This window comes from Bufo gargarizans, chromosome 4 (assembly GCF_014858855.1).
Source record: "Bufo gargarizans isolate SCDJY-AF-19 chromosome 4, ASM1485885v1, whole genome shotgun sequence".
NCBI lineage: Eukaryota > Metazoa > Chordata > Amphibia > Anura > Bufonidae > Bufo > Bufo gargarizans.
In genome coordinates this window covers 203300759-203314086 of record NC_058083.1, presented here as the reverse complement: position 1 = coordinate 203314086, position 13328 = coordinate 203300759, and positions in this window count along the sequence as shown.

Sequence of the window (13328 nt, the reverse complement as noted above, 5' to 3'; positions counted from 1 at the left end):
ACCATTCCAGCTAAATCTGCTCTCCAAAAACCATATGGCTCTCCTTGACTTCTGAGCACTGCCCATACAGTAGTTCACGATCAACGGGGTGTTTATGTAAACTGCAGAATAAGTGTAATACATATTGAGGTTTGGTTTGTTGTTCATAGAGATGAATGAAATTGTCAAAAATTTGATTGAGCTGGTTCGCTGAAATTTTCTAAAAGATTCACTTCGATCCAAATTTATTCGCTGCGAATTACGTAAAAAAAAATGATATTTCCAGTCTGCAGAGAGCCGTTATAGGGGTGTAGAACACTGTGCCTTGCAGTAACACACATAGGGAATCTGCTGTGGTAGTGAAATAATACTGTGATTCCGTATGACATGCAGATGACAGGCGTGCTATTAGAATCAATAAGTCGATGTTAGTGTGAAGAAGAAGCGCACTCCTTTTACACCCTCATCAGCTCATTCCACATAGATGTCTACAGAACCTGTTCTATTAAATGCTTATACAAGTAGAGCCCCCCTGACAGAGTGGAGAGGGTGTCAGCAGTAAGTTTGCGTTGACGTTACTGATTAATTTGCCCTTCTTCTGATCCGTCAGAACAATAACCCACAAAAATCGGATCCTGTATGTGGAGCATACGCCTTCACTCGGTCAGGTAATGCCAAAAAAAAAAACAGGAGTGGATCTAAAACAGAGATGTCACGTGAATGGAATATTTGCATGTCTTCTGTGTTTTGTACCCACTTCCACTTTTGGCTATCAAATCATAAGCCAATTCTGATGGGACCATACAGGCCTTACAGCTGTGTAATGGATCTCTTGGCACCCCGACCGGGTACCTCTGTCGATGGATGCTCCTAGTGCTTCCCGAGGACTCCAAGCACTCCACTCGACCATAACCACCACAGACCCCACGAACTGCCGAGGCTTGGTTGAGGTCTCGCCGTCTCCTACCCTCCCTGGACCTACGAAAAGGCTCCAGATTCCAGTGGGTGAACCTCTCCTACATCCAGAGAGCAGGAACAGCTCTTACAAGAGCTAGTAGTATAGCCAAGGGAGTATAGCAAATCTTCAGCGTATAGCAATCCCCAGTGTCGATCAGTTACCCAAACACCAGCCTCAACATGATGAAGGGTAAAACAGGAACTCTTTATTGAACACACAGCATTGACTTATATACACATGACATACTGAGGACATGACATAGCAGCCAATCCTGTACAGTTTAAACACAAGACTAACCCTATTCAACAAACACAATGGCATTGTCTGTGACGCAATTAACAAACACAATGGCATTGTCTTTGACGCAATCAACAATGAACATGCAAACAGACATCTTCACCCCCTCCATAATGAATGAATGGGAAGCGGAGACACATGTGATGGGATTATCTCCTGAGTGTATCATAGAAGTCGGCTGCTATTATAATCATTTATCTTAATCCCATCACTAACACAATCAGTGGGAGTCTCAGTGCAGAGTTAACCCTTTTTGTGTTGCTGAATCCACACCATGCCTTTTTAATGGGCAATAGGAAATATGTGGCATATAAATTACACACATTCATAGTTCCTTGTAACCCCAAAAGGTCTGAGGGGGGTCTTCATAGTTCTCAGTCCATAGTCTGTAGGAAGGAAGCTGGCCCTCAGGCTTCTCCAGCAGCCCCAGTGGCGGTTCAGTCCGTCACAAGCTGCTACACAGACAGGATCCGTTGTGCGTCTCATTTTTCCTTCCTTCTGACAGATCAGAAGACGGGTCAAATAAATTATGATGTCACCCAAGCCAAAATATTGGACCAGTCATGAAGTGGAGAGGGTGGGAACAGTATAAGAAGTCCACAGAGTGGACCGATGACATAGTGGTGAGGAGGAAGCAGCATGAAGAGACCACTGAGTGGCAAAATAACAGAGTATGGAGGTGGCAGCAGTATGAGGAGGCCACAGAGTGGCACAATGACACAGTCTGGAGTTGGCAGCAGTATGAGCAGGCCACCGAGTGGCACAATGACAAAGTCTGGAGGTGGCAGCAGTATGAGGAGGCCACCGAGTGGCACAATGACAGAGTCTTAAGGTGGCAGCAGTATGAGAAGGCAACCAAGTGGCACAATGACAGAGTCTGCAGGTGGCAGCAGTATGAGGAGGCTACCGAGTGGCACAATGACACAGTCTGGAGGTGGCGGCAGGAGCATCAGGAGAAGGCCACTGAGTGGCACAATGACAGAGTGTGGAGGTGGCAGCAGCATGAGGAGACCACAGAGTGGCCCAATGACAGAATGTAGAGGTGGCGCAGCAGCATCAGGAGGAGGCCACAGAGTGGCACAATGACCGAGTCTGGAGGTGGCGACAGCCACATCAGGAGATCAGAGAGTTGCAAGGTGAAATACTGTGGAGATTGCAGCATTAGGATACCACAGAGTGGCAAGATGACATAGTGTAGATATGGCAGCAGCATCAGGATACCACAGAGTGGAAAGGTGACATAGTGTAGAGATGGCAGCATCAGGAGACCACAGAATGTGAAGGTGACATGGTAGGGAGATGGCAGCATCCGTACACCACAAAGTAACCTGGTGACAGAGTGGGGCAGTGGGTGGCAATACCAGTACGTGCTGATGAAGATGGGTGAAAGAAGGAGCACTTGGCATCAGATGTGTAGCATCAGAGTGGTAGCTGAGGCCAGGTAGCATGAAGAAACCAGTCTCTTTATTAAAGGTTTGCGTTTAGCAGCATGGATGATCTAATCAGATGCATCAGTCATTGGTGGGTGGAAATCCTGGCTTATCCACACCTGATTCATCTTGACAAAGGTCAGTCTCTCCACATTTTCCGCCACACTAAACACCCGCTCCGATTCCACACTACTGGCTGGGCATGACAGCTTTTCCAGAGCAAACTCTGCTAGTTGCGACCACAAATTCAGTTTGGCTGCCCATTAGTCCAGCGGATCTTCAATGTGGGTTGGCAGTATGCTGTCCTAGTATGCCACCATCTGCTGGTTCAGGTCCTGCTCTAGGTCTGCCTGCTGCTGCTGGTGAGTAGTTTTACTATGTGGGTGAAGAAATCTACTCATCAGCGACTGTACACTCAGGCTGCTGCTGATGGAGCTGGTACTGCTCCTGCCACCCCACCCCAGCGGCCATGGTAGTGGAACGTGAGTGCAGATGGTCCCCCCCGGTCAGACCTGCGAGAGGATGGACGATGGCGCAGATAGGCAGCGGCCAACTGACTGTATAGGATGTTTTTGTAGTAGTTCAGTTTGTCCTCCCTCTCAGTGGGTGTAAAAAAAGGCCCCAGTTTGGACCAGTAGCGAGGGTCCAACAAGGTGGAGACCCAGAAGTCATCTTTGGTGACAATTCAGCTATCACTATGCCAGCAAGTAAATATGCATCGGGCCATTTATGCAAGTGACTCGGAGGGACTCCCTGCTTCCATCTCCACTGCATACTGCCACAGTGTGTCTGGGTCCTCTGTCTCATCTTCCCCATAGCCCTGTAGCTCCTCTGGCTGCTTCTGCTCCTCCTCTCCTGTCAGCTGAGTAGAAAAAACACCCATTTCGCTACAAATTGCCTGTGCTCCAATGGCCTCCTCCTCCTCTTCCAGTTTAGTCCCCACAGGGCTCATGTGGCCGTGAGTAGGGCTGCAGTAAACGAATATTTTAGTAATCGAGTATTCTATCGATTATATTTCTCAATACATCGAGTAATCTAATAAGAAAAACCTTCTTAAAATAATGTATTACTTTATAAAAATGTCCCCCTTTCCCAGTGCCATCAGTTCAGCAGCCCCTCCATGCCATGTCCCCTAGTGCCCCCATGATGGCACTGCCATCAGCCCCTCCATCCAGATTGCCATGATGTCCCCCTTTCCCTATGCCTCTATGTGTCCCCCACTCCCCCAGATCAACCCTCCGAGTGCCTAATCACAGGTGCCCCCATTAACCCCCCCATACTTTTATAAATGGCAAATCATAGGTGCTCCCATTAACCCCTCTAACGCCATTAACGTTATACATGCCAAATCACAGGTGCCCCCCCCGGCAATAACTTTATACATGCCAAACCACAGCTGCCCACATTTCCCCATGCCAAATCACAGGTGCCCCCGTTTTCCCCAGCCCATGCCAAATCACAGGTGCCCCCGTTTTCCCCAGCCCATGCCAAATCACAGGTGCCCCCATTTCCCCATGCTAAATCACAGGTGCCCCCATTTCCCCATGCCAAATCACAGGTGCCACCATTTGTCGCCTCTGCTAACTTTATACTTACCTTTCAGTGCAGAGTGCGCCGACACACGGAGTCCGCAGGAGACGCGTCTTCATCCCAGCCAGCATGCACTGGGGACCTGACGTCACACACAGCGTCAGCCAGCGTGCTGATGCTGTGTGAACGCAAGGTCCTGCAGGGCGGTGCCAACAGGAGGCCATGGAGCGGTGAGTGAGAAGCTTAATTTCACTCACGCTCCATGGTCATGTGATTTAAACGAATCCTCGATGCAGAAAAACTGCATCGAGGATTTTTTTGCCTCGATTACATCGATTAAATCGATGAATCGTTTCAGCCCTAGCCATGAGATCTAGGCACCACGTCTTCTGTCCCCTGACCAGCCATCATTACCACCATCTGTTCCAGGACATGAAGCAGTGGAATTACGTCGTTCATCCCATACACCTGGCGACTGACAAATAACGTGGCGTCCTCAAAGGGCCTGAGCAAACGGCAGGTGTCATGCATGAGCTGACACTGGCTGACATAGAAGTTACACAGGGGAGTACTCCCATTTGCTTGGATAATCAAGAAATCATTAATGGCCTTTCTCTGTTCGTATAGTAGGTCCAACATATTGTAATGACCGGTGTCACGCACAGGGAGGAAAACAGGGAAAGCCCTGCCTAAGGGAGAGGGAAAGGTGGTGACCCCTAACTCACCTTGCGGCTGGCACCTGACTGCCCTGACGTCCCTAGACGGGTTCCTCACCCGTGCGGCGATCACGTGCCTAAACCCTGGCTTTCCCTGAAATGAGCCCTAGATAGTGAACGGGCCGGTGGGATCGCTAGTCCTCACCACTGCACTAAGAGGGAAACACCAGGGAGAGGACAGACAAACACAAACACCCAGGTGGACGACAACAACTGTCCACAAAGGTCCAACAGGGATCCGGAGGGTAGCGTTCTGAATCAACAGTCAGAGAACGTAGCAACACAGCTCCAGTGGGTCAGGATAGATGTCCAGGCAGGAAGCTCTATCTCTGGCAACCAGAGAAGTGTGAGAGAGGAATATAAGGAGGTTTGGGAGTGCTGGACAAGGAACAGCTGAGGAGAAGGAGCTTCGGATCCCTGAGTGAGCCAAAAGGGTTTGCAAAGCAAACCCAGAAAGCTACCATAAGGAAAACAGCCCTATCTTAAATAGAGCGCGCAGCCAACCGCTGCGACTTCCTGACCCCGGGTATAACGGAGTCAGGCGTGGTTCTCGATACCCTCGTGACACATATGGAGGGTGGAAACGTTGCAGCCTATGTTGAGGGATGCCGTTCTGCTGCTGCAGCTCAAGGAGGGTGTGCTTTAAGGACTGGTTTAGGTGTGCTATCGATAGGTGTGACTTACTGAGTGATGTAATATACTTATAATATACTTTCTAACATAGAAAGTATATTATAGTGCATTTGTATTGTGCAGCAGATGTGTGCGGTTCTGCTGCAATACTACAGCTACACAGAGTGCCAAACACTACTAAAAAAAATAATTTCTACTGGTGTGATATACCAGTTGCCTCCCAAAAAAACTGATTGAAGCAGGGATGTTATATACCAATAATATACTTTCTATATAGTGCATTTGGGTAGTGCAGCATTTGTTTGCGGTTTTGCTGCATTACCTCAGCTACACAGAGTGACAAACGCTATTGGAACAAATAATTTCTACTGGTGTGATATACCAGTTGCCCCCCCAAAAACTGATTGAAGTAGGGGTGTGATATACCAATGATATACTTTCTATATAGTGCATTTGGGTAGTGCATCATTTGTTTGCGGTTTTGCTGCGTTACTGCAGCTACACAGAGTGACAAACGCTATTGGAACAAATAATTTCTACTGGTGTGATATACCAGTTGCCCCCCCCCCCAAAAAAAAAAGTGATTGAAGCAGGGGTGTTATATACCAATAATATACTTTCTATATAGTGCATTTGGTTAGTGCATCATTTGTTTGCGGTTTTGCTGCGTTACCGCAGCTACACAGAGTGACAAACGCTATTGGAATAAATAATTTCAACTGGTGTGATATACCAGTTTGCCCCCCCAAAAAAGTGATTGAGACAGGGGTGTGATATACCAATAATATACTTATTATATAATGCATATGGGTAGTAAAGCATTTGTTTGCAATATTGCTGCGTTACCTCAGCTACACAGAGTGACAAACTCTATTGGAACAAATAATTTCTACTGGTGTGATATACCAGTTGCCCCCTTAAAAAACTGATTGAGGCAGGGGTGTGATATAACTACTTCCACTATTTCAATACTGCTCTTCTATGGGGACTTTTGTCACAGGGTCAATGACAGGCAGAGGAAGAGGCAGGCCATTCGGCAGGGGTGGTAGGGGTCAGGCAGGTGCACCAGGCTGGAGCCTAATTGGGAAGTTGCAGAAGGTGCGTACGATTACATCAAAGGACGCACCAGAGTTGGTTGAGTCGCGCACTCATCCTTCTGCACCCTCCTCCTCCTCTCTATCTGCACCTTCTTCACTCTCTGCTGTGTGCACCCCCAGACACCATCATATCCCCTCTGCTCGAGTAAGAGGATTTATTTTCCCATCCATTCTAAGACCTTACCGATGCACAGCCATTTTTGGCATCGGATCAGGAAGAGGAGGTATCAACGGTTGCCACCCAGCAGTCTGATGACAGTACCCAGATCAACCCAAGGAGGGTGGTCCCCGCTGTTGCTGCCTACTCCATCTCTAGTGTCAGTGGTGGTGAAGGTGACGATGATGACGTGTCAATGGACGTCACGTGGGTGCCCACAAGAGAGGAAGAGGAGGGGAGTTCAGAGGGAGAGACGGAGCAGCAGATAAGGAGCAGAAGGATGAGAAGCAGGCAGAAAAGCAGACTGCTAATGTATCTGGAACGAGCCATCCACCATGCACGGTCACATCTGGCGCTCCCAGGACGCCAGCATATGGCTTCGCAGTGTGGGCTTTTTTTAACGTGTCCGCTGCTGACAATAGTGTTGCCATCTGCAGCCTGTGTTTTTAACGCATAAGTTGCGGTAAGCCCAACACTCATCTAGCGACGACCGCCTTAAGAAGGCACCTGGCCTCCCATCACCAAGCCCAGTGGGAGCAACACCGTCAGAACCCACAAAAACACACTCCCGGCGCTCCATGTCCTGCCTCTTCTCCTTCTATCTCCTCACATTTGTCCTCCACTTTCCACCGTGCCGTTGTCGCGTTCATTTGGTAAAAGGCAGGCTTCTGTGGCCCAAATGTTCGAGCGTAAAAAGATGATGATGCCGGATAACCCTCTTGCCCAACAGCTGACCGCTGGCTTGTCGGAACTGCTAGCTCGCCAACTACTGCCATATAAACTGGTGGACTCAAAGGCTTTTAGAAAATTTGTGGCCATTGGCACACCGCAATGGCAGGTCCCTGGATGGAAGTATTTCTCCCATAAGGGCATCTCGAAGCTATATGGCCACATTCAGCGGCAAGTGAATGTATCTCTGGCACACAGTGTCGGTACCAAGATACTTCTGATCACAGATATGTGGTCTAGCAAACACGGGCAGGGAAGGTACATAACTTTTACTGCCCACTGGGTGAACCTTCTGATGGATGTCAAGCATGCAACCCATGGCACCCATGTGGATTTTGCGTTACCACCACAGATTGCATGAAGGCCTACCTCTTCTTCTCCTCCTCCTACTCCATCCTCCATCTTCTCCTCGGCCGACTCCTACTTTCCACTGTTACCGCCTCTCCCGCTGCGCCCCCCCCAAGCACCCCAGAACCTATTCGATGTGCCAGGTGAGACGTTGGCCATGCTGTGATGCGGCTGTTGTGCCTGGAAGCCAAGAGCCACACCAGCCACACTGCACTCCTTTCAGCTTTGCGGTCACAGGCCGATCGGTGGCTAACCCTGATCAATTTGACAATTGGTAAAGTGGTGTGCGACAACAGTGCCGATCTGCTGAGCGCACTGAAACAGGGCAAAATGACACACGTGCCATGCATGGCACACGTCCTGAACTTAGTCGTGCAGTGATTCGTTGCCAAATACCCCGGGTCCAGGACTTCTTGCGGCAGGCCAGGAAAATCTCTGGCCATTTTAGAAGATCTTACACGGCCATGGCTGCCCATCAGACGTCTGATTTGTGACTGCCCAATGCGATGGAATTCCACCTTGTATATGCTTGATAGTCTTCTCTAGCAGAAACGTGCAGTTAACGACTAACTGTACAAACTTTGCGGCAGGACAGGTTCTGGGGAGATTTTTTTTTTCACTGCGCCAGTGGATGCTCATGTGCGAAGCATGCAGACTTCTGCGGCCATTTGATAAGATCACCAAACTGGTCAGTCTCAGCCAGGGCACATTGTACCTTACGCCTTCTTTCTGGAGCGTGCATTGCATCGTGTCATTGATCAAGCTATCGAGGAGCAGGAGCCGGAAGATGGGGAAGTCGGAATGCTGGATGAATTCCTATGGGGGGCTACTTCATCTGAGACAAGTCAACAGGAGTCTGAAGAGGAGTCAGAGGAGGATGGTGTCGGGGCAGAGGAGCAAGAACTTTTCTGGGATCCCTGGTGTTGTCCGTGGCTGGGGGGAGGAGACCGAGGACAAAATTATCCTAGACAATGAGCAGGACCGGAGCCATGCCACTCCACCGCTTCCAGTTTAGTGCAAATGGGGACCTTCATGCTCCAGTGTTTGAAGACGGACTCCCGTATAAAAAGCATAAAGGGCAGGGACCAGTACTGGATGGCAACGTACTTAGACCCCCAGTAAAATGGCGGACATGTTACCAGCATGACAGAGGGCTGGCAGAATGCAGCACTTCCAGGCCTTGCTTCAAGAAATGCTGCATTCTGCTTTTGCGGGCACTGGCAGAGGAATTTCCACTTACAGAGAAACAGTTGTGGGTACCAATCCAACAGCGCATGCAAGAGGGCAGTTTGAAGATGTGTTGGTCACTTCGGGTATGAGATCATTCTTGCAGCCAACCCATTGACAGCCGCCCTCCGGTTCCAGCCTGAGGGATCGACAGGTGTCCGACTACATTGGGTTAACGGCCTATGTGGACGCTCTGAGAAGCGAGGAACCCCTTGACTACTGGGTGTGCAGGCTTGACCTGTGGCCAGAGCTGGCACAATTTGCTATGGAACTCTTGGCTTGCCCCTCGTCCAGTGTCCTGTCCGAAAGGACGTTCAGCGCAGCAGGGGGGATCGTGACCAATAAGCGCACTCGCCTAGCTCACGACAGTGTGGACTACCTCACATTTCGAAAAATTAATGAGGCATGGATCTCTGAGGAATTCGACCACATTTAATTGAATTTCCTCATGACAGCCCACAAATATCCGTTACCACCCAGAACAAAGAATGGTCCCTGTCTTAGGTAAATACAGCGGCATAAAAGGCCTTTTCTGTCCGCTGAATGCCTAATGTTTTGGGCCTCGGAGGAATTCAACACCTATGACTACCACGTGTTTCAACTATTATCATTAAGGTTTTTTTCAAGAGCGGGGATTTCGTTAGCCATGTTTTTAATCCAATTTTTTTTTTTTGTTCTTTTAAACATATGGAATAAAGTAGAGGGATGGCACTCTAGTCATAGGTAGTGTATGGAATATGAATATTTATTATGAGATGGCTGGTTATGCCAAATAGCAACAATAATAAAATAGTATAAAATTGCAGTAGTACAATGTAATGTGAGTGGTGAGCCTTCAATTAGATACTCCTAGGAAAATCAGGCAGAAATAGTGGATATAAAATAAAATAATATAATAATATAAGGAAGATTTAATAAATGGATAAAAAGTGAAAAGGATGGGAAAAAATGAGAAAAATATGGAATTATATGATTAAAACATGAGATAAAAAAATTGGATAAAAAAGACTAAGGTAGTAGTATGGTCAGAGTCTTATGGACCTACTAGAGATAGGTGTAGGTATCCAATCCAATAGTGTCCCAAAGAGAATAAATGAATCAATTGGGTGAGCAGGTAGTGACCTCTTTTAGGAGGTGTAGTAATGTTCTGGTATTGTCCTTTGTCCTAAATAAATGAGATGTTCACCTCTAATTAAGGATTAATCCAATATTGGTGCTGGTCACTCTTGTCTCAGATAGATGACATATTTGTCTCCGATTGATATCTGATTTTATAGAGAGTGGTCCAGTAGTCATAGATTATATTGTAAAATACTGCTATGTTAGCAGGTACATTACCCTCCTGAGGTCGGCTGGTGAGCGGCTCCCGGCAGGCGTGCGGTGTCCACGTGTGTTGTTCCCGTTCGCGGGGCTGGATGCTCTACCTATTCGTTGCTGTAGGTGTTCGTCACTTCTGGTGACGTCACTTATACTCACTGGCTTTCCCGCTTGGTTCTCGTCGGTGTTCCACGTGGGGACCGATGGCGGGAAAGAGGCTGAAACTTTCAGATATGCTCCGGAGCTCTGTGGTTTTAGGATCCTTTTGGTGCTAGCTAGCTTGGCTTGGGTATGGCTACCTCAAAAACCCCATACGCGTTTCGGAGTGTACTGCTCCTTCTTCAGTGGGAATGGGTAGCCCTTTCTCATTTGGACTAGATATATGGTCCTAATTGGATCCAATTAGTGGTTAGAGGAGTGGTCTTAGACGTTGTTTCTTGGTGTTTAATAACATTTGGCATGGACTAGTGGATCAGAGGAATGGGATTAGTATATGGTCCTGTGGCATATATCTCAGAACAGGATACAACAGTATCATAGATCACTATCAGGTCCATGATGCTTCTAGTTGTGAAGTGGATTTTAAATGTGTAAAAAATGTGAGAAATGTAAAAAAAAGTATGAAATATAAAAATGCAAAAATACAATACAATAATAAATCTGGAGTTAAAAATGTGAATAATATCAATCATGTCATAAATGGCAATATAAACCCCAAAATTGGAGGTAATATCAAATATACCGCATTTTTGGGAATTCAGTACTAGACATAAAATATTGGATATCTTTAGTTTGATCAAATAGTTTCTGCATATATTATGGTGTATAGAAGAATTCAGGTTGTGGATTTGATTTTAGATGGGGTATTGATAGACGAAGATTGATGGGGGAAAGTTGATGGAGGGAGATGGGGAGGGGCCCACCTGGGAGGAGGGGTCGGAGTGCTGATAGACAGCTAGACTATGATCCCAAATCCCAAAGGGGGCACCCCACCCATTGGTGTTGGGTCCTATTCAAAAAAAAAACTAAGATTTCCATCTCCGCATTAAGTCCATTTGGAATTATTGTGTTGAACTCAAATATTTTTCTAGATTCGGACCTAGACATCGCCGCTATATGATTACCACCTCTCCATTGACGTGTAATTTTTTCTATAGCTGTATAGGTGAGTGATGACGGGTCACAGTTATGTTTTTCTTTGTAGTGTCTAGAGACAGAATGTAGCTCATAACCTTTTTTGATGTTCGATATGTGTTCTGATATTCGCGTTTTAAGAAGTATTTTTGTACGTTCAATGTACTGTTTGGAACAGGGGCATTGTAGAACATAGATTACGTCACTGGAATGGCACGAAAGGTGTTCCTGAATCTGGTGTATATATGTGCTATGGGTCGCATTTACCGTGGTCATCTTTATCGGAAAATTTATGATCTTGCAGTTGCGGCATTTGCCACACCTAAAAAAGCCCTTCAATGTTAACCAACTTGAATTGAGTTTGGTCGTAGTCTTTTTATTGTTGGTGCTACTTTTACTCCAAGGTTAGGGGCTCTAGTGTAGGTGATCTGTGGTTTGTCGGGTAATATCTGACCAATGATTTTATCTCTTAGGATATGATGCCAATGTTTATAGATGCTCGTCTCTAGTTTCTTATAATGTGCATTGTATGGTAGAATGATTCTGGGGGTTTCTTCTTTTTTAATCATGTTTGTAGTAGTTTGGTCAAAGAATGTTGTTCTGTCCATTGCCCTTACTTTGTCCAGTGATCTATCTATTGTTGTTAACGGATAATCCTTAGCTAGGAATTGTGTCTTCAAATTTTCTGCTTCTATTTCAAATTGGCTGTCTAATGTGCAGTTCCTGTTGAGTCGTCTAAATTGACTCGTCGGGATATTTAATAGCCAGCTTGGTAGGTGGCAGCTTGAGTGTAAAATGAAGTTGTTTTTCATCACTGGTTTCTGATATGTACTACAGTGGAGTTTGTTTTCCGTTATTTTGATCAGTAGATCGAGGAATCCATCTTGTGTCTCACTTATGTTTGTTGTAAGTGTTATGTTTCTGTCATTGGCATTGATGTCCTCCAAAAATTTGTCAAATTTATCCCTTGTGTCACTCCAAATGAAAATGATGTCATCTATGTACTTCCGCCATAGTACCAGGCTCGTCCCCAGCAGTGGGGTGATGAAATCGTGTTCCCACTGGGCCATGAAGATGTTGGCATAGCTGGGGGCGAACCTGGTACCCATGGCAGTGATGCGTTGCTGTAGATAAAATGCTGAGTCAAACATGAAATAGTTGTGGGTCAGGATGAAGAGTACACTTTGTATCAAAAAATCAATCTGATCTGTGTGTAGGGTCCGATAGTGATTCATCCTGAAAACAAACTCCACTGTAGTACATATCAGAAACCAGTGATGAAAAAAAACTTCATTTTACACTCAAGCTGCCACCTACCAAGCTGGCTATTAAATATCCCGACGAGTCAATTTAGACGACTCAAGAGGAACTGCACATTAGACAGCCAATTTGAAATAGAAGCTGAAAATTTGAAGACACAATTCCTAGCTAAGGATTATCCGTTAACAACAATAGATAGATCACTGGACAAAGTAAGGGCAATGGACAGAACAACATTCTTTGACCAAACTACTACAAACATGATTAAAAAAGAAGAAACCCCCAGAATCATTCTACCATACAATGCACATTATAAGAAACTAGAGACAAGCATCTATAAACATTGGCATCATATCCTTAGAGAGAAAATCATTGGTCAGATATTACCCGACAAACCACAGATCACCTACACTAGAGCCCCTAACCTTGAATTAAAAGTAGCACCAACAATAAAAAAGACTACGACCAAACTCAATTCAAGTTGGTTAACATTGAAGGGCTTTTTTAGGTGTGGCA